We start from the raw sequence: 20,538 nt of genomic DNA, 5'->3' as shown, positions 1-20,538 counted from the left end.
AGCACTGCGAGCTGGAGTGAAGTAGTAGGACCAGGCATCGTGAGAGTCTTAGGCGATGTTCCTGTGGGACTCCCTTTTCTGCATGTGATGCTTCTGAGGTCAAGGACCCCGGTCCTCATGTGGGAGGAGCATGGGGTGGACGCTTTTCCTGACACCACCGCCCCGCCTGTCTCGCCGGCTGCACTCGGGGTGCTGTTCCATCAGGTGATCCGCCTGGCGGTCACTGCCTGGCCTGGTTCCCCCCGAGCCCCGTGCTGCTGATGTAAGCTGGCAGCCTAGGTGGTGCTCTGTCGTCTGGGTGTTGGGACACAGCCACCTGGCAGTGGGAAGACGCAGCCAGTCTGCACAGGGACATCACTGTGCCAAAGTAGAATGATGACCTCATGTCCCAACCAATTCTGCCCTCGCTCGTTTGGGTGAGAGAGGTGAGGTGTCCTAACAGGCAGGCTGGGCTGCGGGGCCTCAGACACTGCTGGAGGTGAGGCTTCCTGAGGAAGGAGAGAGCTGTCTTCTGAGGTCACACACTCTCATGCAAACACTTGATGGGTTCTGCCCTTGACTTCCCCGCACCCTTGACCAAGACACTTGGCCTCTCTGAGGAATTCTTCAACTATGACGCCATTGGAACCGCATTCCTGGGCGTGCTGGATCCTGCCTCAGCTCTAACTGTGCAAACTCACGGTATCCACTTAGGGACTCTGGCTTCTGTTCACTTACTTTGTTAACCTTCACATTAGCCAGTTTCAGTGTGTGTGTAAACGTCTAATTTCTTCATACCCTAGGCCCTCCTTTGCAGTAGTCTCAGATACCATGATTTGGCAGGAAGCTGGTTCTTTCTTATGCCAGTAAGTTACAATAAAAGACAGTTTTATCCATTATTCATATGTTTATATTTTGGAGGTATTTTAACTGTCAACATTGACATACATAGTAGACATTTGTCCTACTTCATTGCCACTCAGAACCCTTAGAATTCATTCGTAGGCCCAGTGTCTTCAAGGCAGAAGCCAAGACCTGGATTACTGGCCCAATTCCTTTTCTTTTTAAATTAGCTACAAGGAGTTGGGTTTGCAACAGAGAGCTCTGGTCATTATTTCTTTAGAAGAAAATTATACACAGGATCTTCTTTGCAGCCTCATATATACTATGCAATTAATTATAATATATAGGCTGAATGCTTAGAAATGTCCTAGTACTAAACTTATTTTGTAACTCCAGTAAATTCTTTGGGATGCTTTTAATAGGCAAGACAAAAATGTAGACCTACCATTGAATATTGGACTTGTGAACACAGAAGTGTTTGGACCAGCATGGAGGAGGCCAGGCTACATCCCATCGCAGGGTGACATTTTTCTACCCCCTCTCCATCCATCCCTTCTTGTCCTTCCAAGTAAAGCCTTTGCACTAAGCAAAATCAAGTTATAGGAATGAATTCTTAAGCACTTCCTTCAAAGAAAAATAACAACAGTAGTAATAGCTCACATTTACTAAATGTGATGTGTGTTCTAGTTGCTTTATATGCACTGACCACTTATTTCTCACAACTCTGTTTATTAAACATTATTAGGAGCATCCCCACTGTACAGAGGAGGAAACTGAGGCACCCACAGTTAAGTGACTTGTCTGATGTCATGTAGGCTGCAAGTGTTCCTAATCTACTGCTCCCTGAAGGAGAGACCCAAGGAGCCAGGAAGGAGTGGAGCAGTCACCGCTTGACCATCTCAGGCCTTTTAATACATTTCACAGCCATTTTGCTAAATACTATCAGCTAAGTCCCTGACTTACAAACAAGTTCTGTTACAGGAAAACTATTCCTAAGTCAGACTCATCCATAAGCTGACCAAGTGAGTCTTATACAGTACACCTGTGAAGGTTTGCAATTCGAATGTTTGTAAATCTCGGACTCACAGTATTGAATAATGTAAACAGGCAAGCGGCTGAAATCTGTCTGCTAAGTGGATGAATGAGTGAACACCAACTGCAGACTTCACTACCACCGAGGGTCGGGGGCTTCCATGGCACCCATGGGAGCTGGGGTGTAGGGACCAGGGCTTCCCATGAGTAGCTGCACACTTGGCTTCCTTTGTGTACCTAGATTCCATCTCCCACAGAAGTGGTGTTGGGTATTAAAGGTCTGATTTAACCCTAGGGTTACCCCTCGCTGACTGGGCGACACCACAGGAGACAGGTGGCACTCAGTCTACTGAAGCCCCAGCCACCCTTCACTGAAGTGTGGCCTGGTGGGGACTGTGCTGCCCTCGATCCGTGCTGTGGGTCCCTGTGCAGAGGAGGAGGGTGACTGACTCGTATCAATCCCAGGGAGGAGGGCTGAGGGCTGATTCTAAATGTTTAAGTGGAGAGAGCAATGTTGGCCTAACATCCTGGAGAGCTGCTGCAGCCAGAGCTGTCCCACAGAGGGATGCGGTACCCGAGAGAGGGGTACACACCCTATGAGTGAAATGGTGACCCCACAGGGACTGCTGCAGGACAGATTCCCATGTCCATGCCCCCACCTGGAACTTGGCTCATCTCAGGTTCCAGCAAACAGTAGCAACTGTTAGAAAAAGAGGTCCCATTCCAGGGGCCCATTGATCTAATCTCCTCCTTGGTTTACACCTTTGCAGTAAAGAGGAAGGGTGGGAGTACCTGGGGCTCTATCATTGGAAGGTTATGTGAGGCAAGAATGTGTGGCTGATGCTGTGCTTTGGAAATGCAGCAGTTATGTGAGGGACAGAGGAGCACTTTCCTACTCATGTCCTGCGCTGAAGTCTTCACACATTGTCTGGTTTATGTCATGGCAGAACTGGGCTGAAAGCCACTCGTAGGCAGAAACACTGACCCTATGTTTATCAGCCCTGTGCACAGAGCTAATCATTTCTCCAGTGCTCAATGAATTTTTCAGAGATCCAGTGCTTATTTGATAAAATCTTCCTACCCCAATGATCAGAGCTGTAAAATATAAAATATGCTCATGATTCCCTGTTGTCCAAATGAATTCTGCTCACTGTCAGGGCATAAACATCATAGTTTGCAATTGCAATGTAAACATGAGAATTTTGGAAAGTTCCCTTTTATAAATAAGTAGATGTTTTGGCTCACCTGGCCTCATAAAATCTCTCCCAACTCCCAAGATGTGGAAAGCAGGTCAGGCCCAGGGGCCTGCAGAACTGGCTGGAATCCTCAGGCTTTCTCATTGCTACAAGAATGCGAGAAGCACTGGAGCAGGGCTCCTCTCCTGGCCCTTCCAAGATCTCAGGTGCTGTGGGGGTCTCTTTTCAGCTTCAGCTGAAATCTGTATTTGCCCAGGCTGTCCCCCTTGAGGGAGGCACACTGATACAGACTTATCACAGCTACTCTGATATGTAAGTGGGCAAGTTTCTGGGAACAAACATACACAACACGTCCTATAGTAGGCTGACTTGCTGATAGGCAGGACTGAATTCAGTGTTCCAAAATCTTCTGTAGTTCAGAATGTCCCCAGGAAGGATTTGTTTTCACTCCAGTGTACCCCTTAATAGTCGGGTGATGGATGTGTATGTGTGGCCATTCCCATTTTGACTTGAAGACGCTGCAGTGAATACCTCACAGTCTTCAGGCACAGCCAGCATTCCGTGTTGCTTCTAAAACCTACAAGACCCTAACCTCAGCCCAGGAACTCCAGGGTGCGAAAGGAAATCTGTATTTCCTGCTGTCTTAATGTCAGACCTCCCGAGACATCATTTCTTTGCTGAAATGCTTCCCACCTTAGAAATCAACTAGGATTCTGTTGTTTCTAACTGACACATGCATTCTTCTGAGGAATAGGAATTCCTCCATCTCAGGTAATAGAACATGGATTTGCAACACCAACTCAATGGGTAATTACGATTCCAAAAATACAAAGAAAACCCCAATTTTTCCCTAATAGCACAGCTACCCACCAACATCTTGAATGTTTTAGCAATCCTTAGACTTTCATATGAATGAAGACTTTGGTGTCAGATTTGGGGCAGGAATACGGCAAGTGTGCAAGCAGAGACAGGACCCCAAATGGGGAATGAGGAGTCAATGACCCATGAGCATGTCTGGGGTCCCCCACATGCAGTGGCAGCTGCCATATGGCAACGGGACCCAGGAGCAGGACATTGTCCCTGCTCACAGCAGCTTGCGCCTCGTAGGGTATAGACAGTCAATCCATATTGCAGTGCCACTACCCCTTACAGGGGTGCTGAGAAGATCACTGAATCCATATACACAGATGTCTAACATTAGTATTATCTACCTTGTCTATAAATCAGAATTCAGTTCCAGGCCATGGCAGCCCCTGGAGGTGCCCACAATTCCTAGCCATGTGCCTTCTCCATAAGCGACTCACATCATAGTCATTTGCTTTTCCAGGGTCAGAAATGGTCTCCTCTTTCATGAAGTTTCACGCAGTTAAGTCAGGCCACCTGGCATGGTCTCTCTTTTGATGACTCAGAATCAACTGATTTGGTTATATCTGCAATACTTCTTAGCTTTCTCATATTCTGTTGGTCACACACACAAAAAATCATAGATCTCATCCACCCTCACAGGGAGAGGATTATATGCAAGGTCATGAAGCCCAGAAGTTGGGGGCCCTCGTAGGATCTGTCTCCCTCAGGTTAGCTGAGCTCACTTCGGTTCACACAGATTACCGTCTTGTCTTCACATAGACTGCCTGGGGATGGAGTCGACATGGGCCCACTTCATACAGAATGAGACCAAGTTTCAAAGACCCAATCTCTTTTCCAAAGTCACACAGCTAGGAGGGAGAGACTGGGTCTTGAATCCAGGCTTCTCTGACATCAAATCCGTCAACCAATGATCTATGCTGGACAGACATACAAAGTTGAGGAGCAGATAGGTCAAAGTAAAACTTTAGTTTCCGGTGCAATGACACCCTGGGAGTATTTTGGGTTATCGGTTCTCCTCAGATTGTGAGCATGTCTCTGACCTCGAGCCTTGGTCAGTGCTCTTTCTGGGGGAGAAGGTTACCACACCTCTCTGGTGTGAGTGTTGGTGTTCAGGGTTTTGCCACAAGGACACTCTTGGACAGAGTCCAGGAGGTACTGAGACACTACCTGTCTGTGGTTGCTGGGAGTTGGATCTGAAACCCACCATCGTTTAGTTCCCTTTGCTCATTGGGTGCTTGTTGGCCACCTCAAGTGATCTTCTAAAACAAAAAAAGTCAAGCTCCGGGATGAGGGTGGCATGTGTTTGCTTTAGGCAGTTATATTTTTAGCCACCTCTTTAACTGGCTGACCTGCGGTTCCAATGGAAACTAGTAACTTAAACACAAGTGGAAACCGCTTTAAAAAATAATAGCGGCCTCTGTGAAATTGTGGGCGAGGTTTTCAGATGAAGATGAATCACTTCCCTTGGGTTTGATCTTAATAGCACTTTTCACTTGTAAAACCCCTGCAGCCTTTAAAGACTATTTGCATAATTATGTAATTTAATTGACTGACAACTGTGCTTTGTAGATGAGGAAGGGCTTCAGGGGGAGGCTTCTTGTCTTCCCCAAGGTCATTCAGGTCACAGAGGAAGAGTTGGTGCTGATGCACAGGTATGAACTTCCAAATTCACACTCTAAACTCATCCCTTGAACAAAAGTGGGCATGTCACTGGGAGAACTCACCTATGTGAGGATCTGGGTGAATCCTGGGTTACGCCGTGCACATACCCAGGGGCGAACCGGAGAGGAGAGTCCAATATCAACATCCTGTGGGGGAGATCTTCAAAGTGCTAGGGTACTTTTGCTGTCGCCTCCCATTCTGAAGGGCGGATGTGACTTTCCCGGGTGTCTGCCCCTTGGAGAATGTTGGCAGCTTTAACAGCTGCATAGCTGGCTCCAGCTAATTTCTTGGGGATTTCAATATCCCCGTTTACAAAATAGAGCCAGAGCAGAGAATTCTTGTAGAGGAGAAGGGCCTTGGTCATTGTCTCATTAAGTGACACTGCATCACCTAATTCCCATGTTTATTGGCACTGTGAGTGTGATTTTGTGAAGGTAGCTCCTGAGATACTGGCCGGAGAGTGATGTTAAGCATAGAAAAGTGGTGAATGTGAAACACCACTTCCATATATCCATGTCTTAATCTGGGGGTTTCTTTAATGCTTTTGCCCAAAATTCAAACAGCCTTGACTTCTGCCAGCCAAAATAATTCCTTCCTTTCGGAGGTGCTTCAGGAGCTGATGTTAGCTAAATCTTAGGCTGTTTCTAACTCCTACAGGGTGCATTTTCAACAGACCAGGTCTCCAACCAGAGCTCGGTGCGGACCCATCTGTGGAGAGGGCTGCCCAGAGCCACTGAAGTGGGATGCCTGCCACCCAGAGCCATAGAAGTGAAACCAGTACCCAGAAGGTAGCACATCAGCCCAAAAAGGATGCTCCTCAAAACTTAAGATGTACTGGGATTTGCCCTGCTATGTTTTGCTCTGGCTTCTCCCTCCTGGAATGTCTATCCTGGCTATCCCCACATGGAATTGTGGAAGCACACAGCTTATCTGACTTCACTGGTATACAGCTCAGGGGGAATTCTTCCTCAGGATGAGCCACACCCCAGGTCTCTGCCTTATCAGATCTAGGTGGATTTGGCAAGAATTTGGACTTTAGACTTTAGAGTTGATGCTGGGATAAGTTAAAGCTTTTGGAGTCACCAAGAAGGAGTGCATGTATTTTGCATGTGAGAAGTTCTTGAATTCTGGATGCTATGGACCTGACTTGTGCCCCTTCTTCCTGCCTCATTAAATTCCTATGTTGAACCCCTAATGCTCAAAGTGACTGACTGGCGATAGTGCTTTTCTGAGATAATTAAGGTTAAATAGGCTCATAAAGGTAAGTTTATGAGCCTGCTGTTGTCACATAGGTAGGTTTTCAAGCTAGGAATATACTTTCTTTAATAGGTGCTATTCAAATGTTCTATTTCCTCCCGAGTTAGTTTCATTAATTTGTCTTCCAAGTTACTTCTTAGAAATTGTCAAATTTATTTCAAAAAAGATTTTTTGTAATATGCTTTCTATATCCTTTTAAATTTTGTAAAATCTGTGGTAATGTCTCCTACATCTTAATATTGTAATTTTAAAAATGTGTAACTGATATTGTGTAACAGGAAGAAAAGGTCTAAAAGAGCAGGGGAATTGGGAGGGGCAGGGGAAAGGAAAAAAGGGAAAAGAAAAAATATGAGAAAAGGAAAAAAATGGAAACAAAGTCTTTGCAAATAGGGAAGGGTGGAGGGGGTGAAGGGAGGACAGGGGAAGGGGAAAAAAAATAAGAACCAAGATACTCATGTAATGGTACAAGATCCCAATGATGAATGCAACTGTATTTTATACTGAAAATGTGCCAATAAAGTTAATGGGGGAAAAAAAATTAAAAAATTCAATGGACCTTGAAAAAAAAAAAAAAAGGTAGATATCTAATCCAGTAGAGTTGGTGGCCTTATAAGAAGAAGAGAAGAGATCTTTCTTTCTGTCTGTGAGGACACAGCCAGAAGGCAGCGTCCTGAAAGCACATCTCAGCAACCAAATTGGCCAACAGTTCAACCGTGGGTTTTCCAGCCTCCAGCTCTATGAGAAATGAACTTTTGTTGTCAGACCCATGGCATATGGTATTTTGTTATCGCAGCTGAGCAGAGTGAGGTGCCTCTTTAAGACCTTGGTGTAGTGATTACAACACTAACACAAATGCATCTTGCAGATCCCTCTCAGGTCAGTTCTTACCCTCAGCCCATAAACCAGTGAACATTTTCTCAGCTTTATCAGTAAGGTCACTGTAGAGAATGGGGCAGTAGGTACATATTCTTTCCGCCAACAGAGCCGGGTTAGCAGAAAAGCCAAAGTGTGGACCCCTACCCTACCCACCCACCCTGGGTCGCCTTCAGAGGCCAGCAGGAGACAGTGCTGTGGGTGAAGTTGGAAGAGAGTTGTGATGACTTCTGCTGGGCGGTTATCAGGAAGGGATTTGCAGAGTGAGCAGGCATGCTGATAAACATCTCCAGCAAACAAGCATCATGAGCGGACCCGCCAGCAGCTGGGTGAAGGGCCCAAGTGCCCTGTGGACCCACAGAACCACCCGTGCTACTCTTCCCACCACCCCGCTGGCAGCCTCTGGAAGGAGCAGATCTCCAGTTTCATGGGCTGCACTGGAGCCACACTGGCTCTCAAAAGAGAGACTCACAGCCACTGAGATGTGTGAGTCATTCACAGAAAGTGACTCAGGTCAGTGTCATCCTGGAATGTAGCACCAGGGTCATCTGTCCCTGCACAAGCCTCCCCTGCTGTGTCAGGCAAGGTCACCATCGTGGTTCTTTGTCATCTAAGCAGTTCCACGGTGGCACAAGAGCAGGAGCTCCTCGCTGCTGTGCTGTGCACTAGAGGGGAGGTGGCATCCAACCAGGTTCCCCACTGGGTGCACAAGCAGAGGGGAAATCTCAGCTCCAAGGCCAGGAAGACCTCACGGCCGAGCCCAAGAGGTTTCTAGTACTTCCGGGTGGCAAGAATCCTTTTCTTTGTCTCACTGCATCACACATGGACCTTCATTATTGTGAAAAGATCAAAGAGGACTGCTTTGGCTCAGCCTTCTCTCCCCCAGGGGGGCCCTAAGACACCTCCATGGAACATGGAGCTCTAGGGACCATGGTCCCAAATCTCAGGTCAAGCTCACCTTTCCTGTGTGTGGAGACCACTACCCTCTGTTCTTAGCAACAAGGCCCTTCCTTATTTTATGGCATGAGGTCCCTCAGCTACTGATGGGACTAGTCCTGAGTTTCCTGTTTCCCAGCCCATACCTGGGCTCATTCAGTGGCACTAAGCATCCCACAGCCCTGTATTCCAGTTACACCAAAGATTCCAGGGGCACAGGCTAGGCCAGGTTTTCCATGGAAACCACTGGAGCCCCAGCTGGGTACTTGGAAGAGATTTAATTAAAGGGATTCTTTGCAAAGGCCTAAGCAGAGTGTAGAGGCACTGCGAAGAGATGGTAGAGAGTATACCTGGAAGAGCAGCAGCGAGCACCCTTCACTGGCCAGAGACCTGAGCCTCTACCTAAGCACAGAGTCACAGGGTTGGCGCTGCATTTGGTTAAAAGGACACAGCAACCCAGAGTGGCCAAGAGGGACAGAAACCCAGGGCAGTAAACACCCTGGCTTCCCGCTCCTAGGACCTCCAGTCTCCTCTGACACCTCTCCCTGGTGCACCGCATCCTCCTCACCCAGAGCAGGGAGCCGCTGGAGGCCATCCCTACCAGGATACAGAGCAGATCAGAGAAAAGAAGACAGGGGCTGGGGCCTGGAGAGACAGAGGCCTCCAGCCAGCTGGTTAGGAAGCAGCTGCTTCCCGGCTTCCTGCAGCGCTTACTGAAGCCCTGGGTTTAAGAGGTGACTCTAACAAAGACACTAGCAAGAAGGGGAAGTTTGCACATCCGCTTGCTCTGCTGTCCTGAAGGGGACAGCAACATCTAGATTCTCCTCTGGGGCTGAGATGGAAGCCAGGCCCTCTGCATACTAGGCAGGTGTCACCACTGAGCCACACCCCAGCTCCTCTGCAAATTTTAGTATGTGAGATTAACTCATAAGTTTCTGCCCTGGATCAGAGATCTTTTTATCTCTTGGGCCTGTCTCTTACCATCCCTGCCTTACTGCCAGGCCACAGCCCCACTGACCCCGGGTGGTGGAGGGGCACGTGCTCTCCTGTCCCCATGGTTCTCTCCCTCTGGATGTACCCTGAATTCTCTCTCCCCTGACCTGCGCCCTCGGAGCCTCTCAGCCCCTCCCTCAGGCTGATGAGCCGCTGTGGAGTTTCCCAGTGTCCCCCACGTGCAGCCTCCTCACTGCTCTGACGCCTGCGTTAGAAGAGCAGACTGCTCTCCTGCCCAGCATCTGTCCCTTGAGGAATGAATGGGGTCTGACGGCAGTTACTGCTCTGGTTTCCTGAGCATTGAGCTGGCACCCAGTGCAGAGATGCTGGTGAGGCCTGTGGAGGACAGGAGGGTTCCTGAGCCTGATCTTCTTGCCTGTGATGTGTGATCTTTCCGTCGCTGCGTCAGAATCCCGGGAACAGTCAGTGTACATGGAGGAAAGGTTTGCTTTGGTGTGTGCTCTCTTGGCCCAGCTGCTCTGAGTCTGTGATGGTGCAGACATCATGGCGGAAGCATGGGGCAGAGGCCTGCTCACCTCATGACAGCCAGGAAGCCAGGAAGGGAAGCAAAGAGCAGAAGGGACCAGGCTCCCCAAAGCCTCTTGGAGAACTCACGCTCTGGGACCCAGCTTTACTTCCTAATAGTGCCACCGGTGAGGGACCATGCCTTCAACACCTGGGCCTTGGGGTCAGTCCAGGTCCAACCCATGGCCCCAGGGAGCCTCTCAACCTGCCTGGACCTCCTCACCTCAGCTGGTCCCCTTCTATCTCTCCCTGCGTCCCTTCTCCCCACAGCAGGATCCCCGCTCCCCCGTACAGGAGCCAAGCCAGCCTGAGCCAGGCTCTGTGCATCCAGAGGGTTGTCGAAGTCCCGCCCCACCCCACCCAGTCACATGCTGTGCCAAGCACCCACTTCTGTCTTCACTGCTGTGGTTCCCTGACCATCACTCCCATCCCCCACTCAGGAATGCAGGGGGCGTTGTTCTTTCAATGGCACTTGGGTGGCTCTGTGTGTGACTGCATGCACCCCATCCCAGAACATCTGGGTTTGTGCGGCTTCCTGGTGAGAATATTCACAAAGCTCTACCTCACCTCCCCACCTCCCTTCCTATGCTGCCACATGGATTTTAGATCTGGGCAACCAGGCTGTGAGAAAGGCCCCGGGGTAGGCCTGGTTGAGCAGATTTGTTGGCAATCATGGGCTCCCACTGAATGCAGGCCGCGAGGAAGCCTGCTGCTCTCTTTCACTGAATTTCATTTTCCTCCACCACCCAGACCCTGCAGGCTTTCCCCCATGCAGCCTATAAAAATAGGCAGCAGGTCTTGTGCTTGCATCTTGTCTCACCTTTATCAAGGCTACTCTGTTTCTGTACTTGTCATTATTCTTCTCAGTGCTTGTAAGTTCCAACTTTGTGTCATTTAGACTGATTCCCAGACGAGAGATAAAAGTGTCCGTCAGTACAAAATGCTAACCATGGACTTCTTAGCTCTCCCTTATTAAAACTGCTCATCTATGCAGCACACACAGAGGTGATCCAAGCCTTTCTCTCCATGTGCGAAGTGGCCGGCGAGCTTCAGGCAGTAGGTGCTGGGCATTTAGTTTGTACCTCAGATGAAGTGACTGTCATCTACCATGTCGTACCACGCATTCCCATCCACGTTGCTGCTTCACAGAGGAGTAAGGTGTGGCCAGAGAACTGTGCAGGTTACAGAGCCCAGGAGCCCCTGACTAGGGCTTTGGCCTTCTCTTTGGGGAGAGCATTCCCAGGGCAGCGAGCTAGGTGTTCCTTACCATCTGAGGACAGCGATGATGAGGGCAGTGTCATTAGAAAGAGTGCCACGTACGGTTCACTGTGAAAAGCCGGAGTGCTGTCCTGGGACAGAAGCAAACGGATCCAAAGGCCAGAGGGTGGATTCAAAGAATGGGGAAGCAATATTGTCCCTGTTACTCAGGGGCTTCCATCACCCTGCTTATTTATTTAAAATTTAATTGTGTGTTGTAACTATTGATTATAAATCATCAAAGAGCTTAAAGGCAGGTTATTTATAAAAGACAAAGTCCTGACAGGTAGTAATTTCCTCTTTTGCTGTGTAAGCAGAGGGTTGGCACACACTGCCCATTCAGCAGAGAAAAGCCAAGGGAGTATGGGAGTGTACTACGTGCACTGCACAGAAAATTCTGCCTGAAGAATCAGCAGCAAGGTGCTTTGGCTGTGTTATTGCTGTTTTCCAGACCAGCAGGCTTTTACTTGCTCTAGTTATGTTAGGGAAAGCCATAGGTTGGAATCACTGGCGTGTCTACCACCCACCTAAACATTTAAACTGAGTCTGGAGTGGACATCAATACTGAGAATCACTAGCTTAGATACCACAGAAGATAAAAGTGCAGTGCAATGAAACAAAAGAAGTGGGAAAGCGCCGAGATTTCCTAGCTCTCTGAGGTGAGCACCCTCTCCAAGCATAGGCACTGGATGATGAGCTTCTGAAATGGAAGCTGTGTCTAAGGGTCCTCTGGAATCCTCTGGGAAAGGAGAAACGTGCACATAGTGGGCGGCCAAGCTCCCACATACGTCCCAGTTTCAAGGCCCCAAAACCCTGCGGCCCCCTTAGTCCCAGGCACAGCAGGTAGTCACCCCGTGCACGTAACAAATAAATAAGCAGGCAGATAAAACAATAAGCCCAGGGAGCAAATGATGATGACAGAAGGACACTTACTTCCCCAGTAATGCACCCGGTGCCACACCTTTACCTGGACATGTGGCAAGGGCTGCCTACCCTTTACTGTACCTAAGGTTAAACAGGTGCTTCGAGAATTAGGATGGGGTTATCTCTGATGAACCCACCAGAAGCCAGAAGTGCATGTAACACGTGCAGCCTGTGAATATGGCAGGCTGGCCTGGCCTACCTGAAATGTATTCCGAACCCTTATTCAAAGCTATAACTGGACAAAATCAGCAAGTGCAAACTCTATTTTATAATAAAGTGTTGAGTACTTCAGGTGATTTGGTAGTGACAGTGAAAACCAGAAGGGTCAGGAGGGTTCACTTTCGTAGGTAAGGTAGAAAAGCTGTTCGGGTCCAGCCATAGTAAGCAGGGACTGTCTGTATTTTTATTATATTAATCTTTGTCTTCCTGTAGTGGTTAGAAGCTGTAACAGCTTCCAGTGGTCAGAGCCTTTCCCTGCACAGGATCTCACGGGGCCCTCTGAGAGATGGGCACCCGTGCCTTAGCGGGGGATCCGGACTGGATCCAGGCTTCTGGCTCCAGCCCAAAGGACTTTGCCATCACCCAAGCCTTGTGATGCTCAGGTCCTGATCCTTCGCCTACGTAACACAGAGCAATGGGCTGCGTATAGCTTACAGCACACAGAAGCCCAAAGAGTTTCAGCACTTTGAGTTTTACTGTGCACCCCGGAGTGAGGGTGGAGAGGGGCTATAGCCTCACTTCACAGTGAGAGAAACTGAGGCTCCATGGACCTGACTCAGTTTAGAGATTAACAGGTAAAATACTATCTTGTGCTCCATAATTCAATGTACATGAACTCATGGCACTTCTGAAGACATTTTTTTAAAAATCACCAACTTAACTATATTTAAAAAGTGATGTCTAGATTGAGGGGGACCCAGACAAAACCACATGCTGCCTGCTCAGGGAGACTCTGAGACCATCACTGGGGCCGCCATGTCCACATACACTGGGCGCTCCCTGGGACTTCACTGGACACACACGTGAACTCTGACCGAAATGCACTTGTTCAGGTTCCTGTAGAGTGACAGGGGCCTCAGGGGGGACCACAGTAGGGGACATCACTCCTCAGCACCTGGATGATTTTCTGTTTCATAAAAATCCTTTCTTTCACTTCAGGTCAGTGGGCAGCGTGACACTGCTGTGTCTCAGTCCCCAGGGCAGCCCACTCTGTCCCTTGGTCTCACCAAGCTGTGCCCAGGCTCATGCTGTGGTCCACACCCAAGCCCTGTGGAGGCCCAAGGATAAGTACCGGGATGTCATATGGGTTCCCCTCCAAGTTTTCTTTCTCATATGTCACTTTCCTCTTACTCTACTGTATTTGTCTTGAGATTACAAATATATGATCATTTTGAAAAATCAAACCCTAAGGAAATGCATAGGTCCCCAATTCAGGGTTCAAATGTCTAAACCCCGTAATTTAAGATGACCTGAAGACATAAAGATTTGTCATGAGTTGGTGAAAGTCCATTTGGATGTAAAACTGACCTGACTTTCAGATGTGACTTGTGTTTCCGAGTGTCCTACCTCGTGCTGTGGACTTGACAGTGGACTCAGGCCTGTTGGGGACAGAAATGGGGTTACATATATATTCACACATGCATCGTGTCACTTTTCTACATCCCAAAATATTTTGGATTTTGAAACACATCTGGTCCCAAGGGTTTCAGAGTTTCTTGCCTGGAACCATATAGCGAAAACATTAGAGCATCCTGAAGTCACCGATCTTATCAGCATGAGGTAAAGTCCCCATGTCCTCTTGGGCACACACCCACACATGGACATGGACACACCCACACCCACACCCACACACAGACACTAATGAACACACACAGGGTGTTTTTAACAAAAAAAAACAAAGAAAGAAAAGATACCAGCTGGGTATAATAGCACATTCCTGAAACCCCAACAGTCAGGAGGCTGTGCCAGGAGGATCACAAATTTGAGGCCATCCTGGACTATGTACCAAGACCCCACCTTAAAGGGGAGCCCCACTGTTCATATTTATGACTTCCCTTTCTCTGTAACCACAACACTCCCCCCAGCATAATAATGCAGAAAAACACTGTTCATTCTTTTCATTAACTGTATGATATTCCACAATATCAACCATCTGCCATCAGTGAACAGGCAGTTTGTAGTACTTTGCTTTTGAGGATCAAATATTAGTAATTTTTTTTTTTTTTGGTACTGGGGATCAAATTTGGGACCTTGCACTTGCAAGGCAGGCAACAGAACCACTGAGCTAAATCCCCGGCCCTTCAAATATTAGAAACTATAAAAGGCAAATTTATACTTAGGGTTAAATCATATATATGTTGGCAAAGAAAACCTTTCTCTCTGTGATACAGGTAGAAACCCTGAGACAGAGGATTTTCCTTAAAGTTATTTGCAGCATATTCTTCCTTGTTTTTCTGCAGCCTTGGGCTCTGTGTGCCCTGGGGTTTCAGGCAGTTAGACCTGGTGGATGTGGGGACCCTGTGGGGGACCCTCTGAGAGCCTGGGCCGCTCAGGACACAGCAGGGCTCTGTCAGGTGACCTGCATGCAGAGGTCAGCGTCTGAGTCCCACAGGGAAGAGGCAGGCGACCTGGGGGTGAGGATGGAGCTGTTCAGGACAATCCTGCTTGGTGACCATGGCACCACCAGCTTCTAGCAGACGGGCAAGTCATGGAATTTCCATAAATAATCCAACCGCAGCTCCTATTGCAGCCCAGTGTCCCCTTTCAGCACGTGGCTGCCACTCCCACTTGCAAGCAGACTCCTCCTCTGCACGAGGTACCGAAATTGGGCTGAGACTCACTGGCAACATTTTTAGAAACCAGAAGGGCCAGATTACTATGTGCAAAAGTAGAGATATTTTTTTCCCCTAAGCAGGAATTATGTGAAATCCAAATGTGAAGAGATGCACTTTTCAATAATCTGTTTTCGATAACTTCACTGATCACAGCACTGGTTAGGAAGGTCTGCGTTCTGGCACTGTCTGAGGTCGTTGTCTTCCGAACATCGCAAAGCGCTGTCTTCTCAAACTTGAACAGGCATAAATCACCCAGGGAGAGGGAGCTTGCTGAAGACGCAGGCTCAGATTCACCAAGTATGGTCTGGGATTGGGAATCTAGATTTCTAAGGAGTTCCTAGGGTGCGGCCTTTGTAGGTTCATGGACTTACTTTGAGTAGCAAGGCCGGAAACACCCTGGAATTTCCTCCTGTCAGAGAAACTTCTTGTTGGGGCCACTTCTGGGAGATCCTGCGGGGACTCCGTTGAGGGACAGAATCGTGTTCATCTTCCTAAGGGACCGCAGAGCTGTGGGACATTAAATTCCAGCTACGGACTGAGGAAGGGGGCTCATGGGGTGGTACCTGCTCATTGCTCTCATCCTTTCGGGGTGTGGCCTGTGCATTATCCTCGGGGACCCTCACGGAACTTGGAAAGCAGGTGGCAGTTGTTAGTTACTGTTCCCTATTGCAGACAAGGGAGAAGCTTTGAGGCCAATGCAAGCCATCTTTTAAGAAAATTCCAGATGAAAAGACAGGGAGAAGAAAACCTTGCTCACAGAGAGAGAGGTATCCAACTACAAGTGCTGTGAAGTCCTCAGTGAACATACACTCTGCTTGCTTTCATTGGCTGTTCCCAAGACCTCCTTTCTTTTTAGCCCCCACAGCATGTCTCTGCTGCCGGGGGCTCTGCATGCAGGCTCCAAAGAGTAGGTACGGCCCTCAAGTATGCGACACATTGAGAAGGGGGAAATTGTGCTTTCCATTCTAATTTTGCTCCATTTCTTCTAGCTCTTCAACAGATTTCTTGTCTTCTCGAAGATCAGCATTAGAAACAAAACTGGCAGTCACAAACAATAGTCACGTGGTTCCCTAAGGATTCTGGAGATCTCCGAATCTCCTCCAAGTGTGGGGAGATGGAGTGCAGTTTAAAACTTCTTTGTGGTTCTTTAGCATGCAGTCGCTTGCAGGGGCTGATCCAAAATACAAGGTGGATGCTGTTGTTGCTTCTAGGTCATCTCCTATTCTAAACATAGTCCAACAATAGCGGGCTTCCTTCCTTAGGAGTTTCTTGTAAGTAAGGGGAAGGTGCAGTGACTTTGGCTTGCCAGGAGAGGAATTGTTCGGTGGAGTTGGAGAGGGGAGTGGTTGGCCATAGCACAGTTTGTAGCAAACAGGCACAACTACTCCATGTGGTCCCCTGCAGTGGAATGGAGACCTTGTAATGCGAGGTAGCTACATGAATGTCTACTCCAGTCCTACACATGGGATGACTCAGAGAGAGCTGACGATGCATTCTGCATTAACATCCCAAATGGCTGCTTTTGGGGACCCACCCAGGATATAATGGACACAAAACAAGTTTTCTTGGTACTTGGTTCCCCGAGAGCATCATACCAGAAAGGATCCAGTGGGGGGAAGGAATAGTTCCTGCACATCACTTAGCTCGGAGTCAACCCCAGGGGATAGTTTTGTATCTTTGTGACAGCTACTCTGACATGACGGAGAGTGTTTATATGAAAACTCTTCACAAGCAAAGATCACATTCAACTTCTTCACGCCCAATTAACACGGCTGAACAGTGAGCAGACAGAGAACCAGAGGACTTAGGATTAGGCATTATGCAGGCATCCCTGACTCATGAGCAAGGATGCCGGGGGCAGACTGAGGCTGTGACTTGTGCAAAGATGCATTTATCTTGCAGAACAACTGGGAGCAGTATGCAGCATGCTTCGGGCTCCCACTGGTAGACAAGAAGCTGATGGGCAATCTGTCCCTTCCAACTACAGGGGGACTTGTGAAAAAAATTTATGGTAGGTCTTAGAAAAATTTCCTTCCTGCAGAGAAACCCACTTTCAGGTTGTAGCTTCCTAGGTGAACGCCTGGACTATTGTGTGTATGGTATAAGTACTGAGATAGGTTTATTTTTTTATGGGAGTACAATAAATAGAACATTTCCTGCCTTCGTCTGCCATTTGGAAAAGGTTTTCATTTCCTCTTTTGGCCTGGAGACTTACAAAAAACAGACTCCTTTTCAATTACAGTCTAGCCCAAATCTGCACATGTAACTCAGCCAGGCACAAGTTCATATTGAATTTTTTCAAGGCAAGAAAAAAGAAATTGAGTCTCCTTGTCATGAAACCTGGATCTGTTTCTATGTCTGTAATGGTGAGGTTGTTTTGCAAAGCCCCTTTCTAAAGCAGTTTTTCACTGAGTTCTCAGGTGCTTGTAGGCAACCAGGCTGATGAGCTCCATGATGAGGCCCTGGGCAGGCAGGGGCATTTCCTGTGGCCCAGGGGTATCCACCAGCTTTCTCTCCACCTGCGGTGGTGGCATAGAAGAGAGGAGGAATGTGAGATGGGTTCAGAGGGCAGAGTGCAGGAGGAGCTGGGCTGAGTGCTGCCCTCCACCGGGAACTGTGCTCCCTTTAGCTGTTACCTGGTCCTCATCCTCACTGGAGGACGAGAGGGGAGGGATCTAGTGCAGGAGCAATGGTGTGACTCTGTCTCTTGTCTTTACCTTGAGTGAATCCTCCCCATTAGAGAGGAAGAAATCTTGATTAGAATTCAGACCCTACCATAGCCCCATAACCTAGAAGTTTTTTCCTTTGTCTTCAGCATTTTGTTCTTTTAAGAGAGTAAATGATAAACAAGACTTAAAAGGAAGTCTTTCGAGATGACTTTCAGAAGGGCTCAGTTCTCTTTTTCACTGTCTGTGTTAGCCCATATCCTATTACTATAACAAAGTACCCGGGGCTTGGAACTTTATAAATGAGAGAGGCTTATTTAACTCATGGATCTGGAACCTCAAAGGCTTGGTGCTGGCGTGGCCCTGGCTCCAGGGAGGACCTCGTGGCAGAAGGCATCAATGGCTGAGCCCATGTGAGAGTAGCCACATGGCAAGACAGGAAGCCAGCGAGGGGTGAGGCCCATCTTGCTCTTTGTATAGCAACCCTCTGCCCCAAGCAGGAACTCATCTCTGGAGATCAGCTTCCATTGCTTCGCAAGACCTCCCTCCCTCCAGGGTCCACCTCTCAACAGTGCCACTCCAAGGACCCAGGATCAGGACACACCACAGCCTTCTGTGATCACATCTACAGGGCACACACGGACGCTCTGCACAGAGATTTCCACCAACCCTGCTCGGCTGCAACTCCATCCTACTTATTGCTTACATGCCCAGCTGCAGAAAAGTCCTTTGAACTCTGCACCTCAGCTGGCCCAGAGTAAAGAGTGAAGGGCTTAATGAAACTTGATAGACCTGGGTACTGGGGGATAGCTTTCGAGAAGGGATACAGCTCCTGCTGCTCCATAGCACAGTGTGCTAGAATATGATGGACAGGTATGGAGGGCAGCTAGGAGGGGCAAAGCTTCTGCGTCCTGGGCAGGGGGTTCATGTCCCCCACCCAAAAGAGGGGCATCAAAAACTATGGTGAATGTGTAAATTAAAACGTATTTATTATAGTAAGAAACATATTGCCATGAATCCCCATCAAATTCCTTCCCCTGGATTTACACACACTTGTCCTGTTGTTCTTGCCACTTTCTGAAGCAGCTCTGGAAGCCCTCTTTCCCAAGTGTCTTTAGCTGTGCTATCATAGCTGCCTCAATATCCTGAATAGATTCAAAACTTTTCCCTTCCATGGTCAATTTGACTTTGGAGAAGAGCCAGAAGTTGCACAGTGCCAGATGAGGTGAATAAGGTGGAGGATAGCCTGTCATGTTTTTCCAGTCTTGCCTTTCTGTTGGATGGCACTCAGCAGCAGCATTCACTGTCCTTATAAAGACACTGAGGAAAGAGGACTTCCAGAACTGCTTCAAAAGTGGCAAATGATGGGATAAGTGTGTTCCAAGTGAAGGGGAAGCCTTTGAGGGACCCCGGGCAGTGTGCAACACACTTTTAAAAATGTAAACATTCATTGTATATTTTGGTTGGTCCCTACCTATACAGTGCAGCTCCTGGCCTGCCATCCACCTGTTTGCCTTTTCTGGGTGGAATGTCAGCTTGCAGTTCCTTCACCTTGCAAGCATTCATGAACCCCATGCCATGAGCCGGGACAGCTCAGGGAGATGGTATTCAGCCACTGGAATTATTAGATGCAAATAAAAGATTCAGTGATATTCACCTTTTCCCAGCTATAGTTTAGAAATATTCCAGTGTCTTTCATGACTTTCTATTCTAATATCTCCACTTTGAAAATAACAAAGCTAAGGCCTGGGGGGGCGGGGGTGGAATTACTTGTCCAAGATCAAACTCTTTGTACCAAAACTCAGGACTCCTGGTCCTCTGCTTTCTACTGCCCTGCCACTCTTTAAAGGGCAACCTGGGAACTCAAGTCAGGAACCATCCTGCTTCCACTTGACTAAGTGTCTACTGTGCACATGTGGGAAAAGTCATTACTCCAAATTCAGTGCTTATGTTAAAGGCCTCCCACCTCCAAACTAATTAAAAAAGAATGTGGCGTTGTTTATATGTCTTGCCCTTCTAACCTTCTAAACAACTCTGTAGTCTTTTTTTTTTTTAATTTCTTTTTTGCAGTGCTAGGCATTAAACCCAAGGCCCATATATGGCAGGCAAGTGTTCGACCATGGAGCTGCAGCCCCAGCCCTTTTTATTTTTTGAGACAAGGTCTTGCTTAATTGCTCAGGCTGGCCTTGAACAGTGGGTCATCCTTCCTCACCTCCCAAGTAGCTGGAATTACAGGCCTGAGGTCATTGTAAATACAGAATTTTCAATGACAGGAAATGCAGCCCTTTGTCAGGGGAACTTGGTAGATAGGCTTCTCACCGTGAGCTGCAGAGGTACCAGGATGGCTGAGTCTTACCTAAGATTAAAGAGGTAAAACCCTACCTGGTTTCAAGATCTCTAGGATGCTCCTGTTGCCCACATCCCACTTTCTTGGTAAAGTCACATCAGGCTATGTCAGTCCAGCTGCCCAGGTAGCCAGGTGACCACGGTGGCTGAGGGTGGAGCTAAAGCCTCATACTCCAGACAGCCAGGAAAGCAAAAGCAGGGCTTTGTGGGATGCTGCATTTCAGAAGAAGCAAATTTTCTAATGATGGCTGGGAAGGCAAGTGGCTGGAGAAACAAGAGGTGGTGGAGCACCTATGGCCATGGCTGCACTGACCACAGGAGAGCTTGGCCCAGTGGCCAGGATGGCTG

At 48.2% G+C, this 20,538-nt stretch overlaps 1 protein-coding gene and 1 long non-coding RNA gene across 3 annotated transcripts in view; one reads left to right on the top strand and one right to left on the bottom strand.

Annotated features, from left to right (window-relative positions):
• Positions 1 to 20,538, top strand: part of Clic5 (CLIC family member 5) — a 98,524-nt gene that overhangs the window by 44,336 nt on the left and 33,650 nt on the right. The window lies entirely within an intron of this gene.
• LOC110349592 (uncharacterized) overlaps positions 1 to 20,538 on the bottom strand; it is a 32,642-nt gene that overhangs the window by 11,740 nt on the left and 364 nt on the right. The window contains exon 2 of the long non-coding RNA XR_002395624.2: positions 13,872 to 13,942. This is a non-coding gene — a long non-coding RNA (uncharacterized LOC110349592). The remainder of the gene's footprint in view (positions 1 to 13,871; positions 13,943 to 20,538) is intronic.

The sequence above is a fragment of the Heterocephalus glaber genome, unplaced genomic scaffold, assembly GCF_053883595.1.
Source record: "Heterocephalus glaber isolate CG9 unplaced genomic scaffold, H.glaber_assembly_v1.0 deba00001497, whole genome shotgun sequence".
Classification (NCBI taxonomy): Eukaryota; Metazoa; Chordata; class Mammalia; order Rodentia; family Bathyergidae; genus Heterocephalus; species Heterocephalus glaber.
The sequence above is the reverse complement of the archived record's forward strand: the minus strand, read 5'-3'. Positions and strand labels throughout refer to the sequence as shown.